Source organism: Calliopsis andreniformis, unplaced genomic scaffold (genome assembly GCF_051401765.1).
Source record: "Calliopsis andreniformis isolate RMS-2024a unplaced genomic scaffold, iyCalAndr_principal scaffold0465, whole genome shotgun sequence".
NCBI classification, from domain to species: domain Eukaryota; kingdom Metazoa; phylum Arthropoda; class Insecta; order Hymenoptera; family Andrenidae; genus Calliopsis; species Calliopsis andreniformis.
The window spans coordinates 72,501-73,789 of record NW_027480874.1 but is presented as its reverse complement, the minus strand read 5'-3'; the positions used below and the strand labels follow the sequence as shown (position 1 = coordinate 73,789).

The 1,289-nt window shown below is 53.3% G+C and overlaps 1 non-coding gene across 1 annotated transcript; it reads right to left on the bottom strand.

The window, feature by feature from the left end:
- Positions 1–499: 499 nt before the first annotated feature.
- LOC143187989 (5.8S ribosomal RNA) lies at positions 500–654 on the bottom strand. Its single transcript, XR_013003415.1, has one exon. It is a non-coding gene; the product is annotated as a 5.8S ribosomal RNA (ribosomal RNA).
- Between the last annotated feature and the right edge of the window lie 635 nt (positions 655–1,289).

Here is a 1,289-nt window from a genome sequence, read left to right as displayed (position 1 = left end):
GCACACCCTTTCATTGTCCTTCTCTGTAGTCTCACGACAAACTCTCTTGTGTGTCGTTGCGGGTTACGCACGCCTCTTTCTTACACGCATCATTTCAGACTACGTCGGGAGCGCGGATGAAAACTCGCACGAAAAGCGAACGCTGTCTGTTAACAATCACGAGGGTATCTGGCGAGACACGGAGGCTGGTCGATGATCGTACGTCCGCGCGCTTGCGTCCGGAGCGGTGCACATACACGCACGGGCGGTCGACAAATTAAGCGACTCACGACGCCGTGTGAAAATTAGCACTCACGCAAGTCCGGAACGACAAAGCAACGACGATGACGACGATGTCTCCAGTCATCTGCCGCGTACACACAACCTTCTTCCCTCCATGACGTCTAGAGCGTATTCTCGCTTGTTTTCGTGCGACCGCGGCAAACGCCGACGAACGGTCCAACAATCGCTCGTACGTGACACCGAGATGCCAACGTAAGCAGTCTTAAGGTTACGTGAACGACCCTCAGCCAGGCGTGGTCCAGGAATTGTATCCGTGGACCGCAATGTGCGTTCGAAATGTCGATGTTCATGTGTCCTGCAGTTCACACGTTGACGCGCAATTAGCTGCGTTCTTCATCGACCCACGAGCCAAGTGATCCACCGTTCAGGGTTGTATTTTAATATTCTGTGTTCATGTATATATATATATATCATACTCGTATATAGTTCTCGGGTTCGGAAGAATCCGAGACCCGCGCCTCCAACTAGCACACGGTCGATGGAGGTTCGGGCGTCGCGACACTTCGTCCGAACGTAAGATACGAACGAACGAAAGTGACGACACAGGGGTCTCTGGGATGCGGTTCCGCACGGAGACCGCCACGCAATTGCGAACGGTTCCCGTAACGGCCAGGCGTAGAGTACATTTAAAAACCTAGGATCACAACCTGGAGAGTACGATTGGAGCCGACGGGGATACCCCGATCAAGTGAACCACGTACATCCACGGTGTTCTCCTCTGAAACGACACCCCCCATTTTATTGTCGCAGCGCCCTGCACGTACGTATTCCCCTCCTGATTTGGATAGCCGATGAGAACGGACTTCGCAGCCGGCTTCGATCGGTCTTTCTCATCCCGTTAAATTCACACACAAATTCATTATTCTTGGGAGTCAGACTCACGAAAGTCGAAGCTGTTAACAGCCGGTCCACAGTTGTTGTTCACACGGCAGGAATACGTACCCTACGGCCGCACATCGACGCGGGATACGTGTCGCGTCCTAGGTTACCCGGGCCCTCTCTCTTTC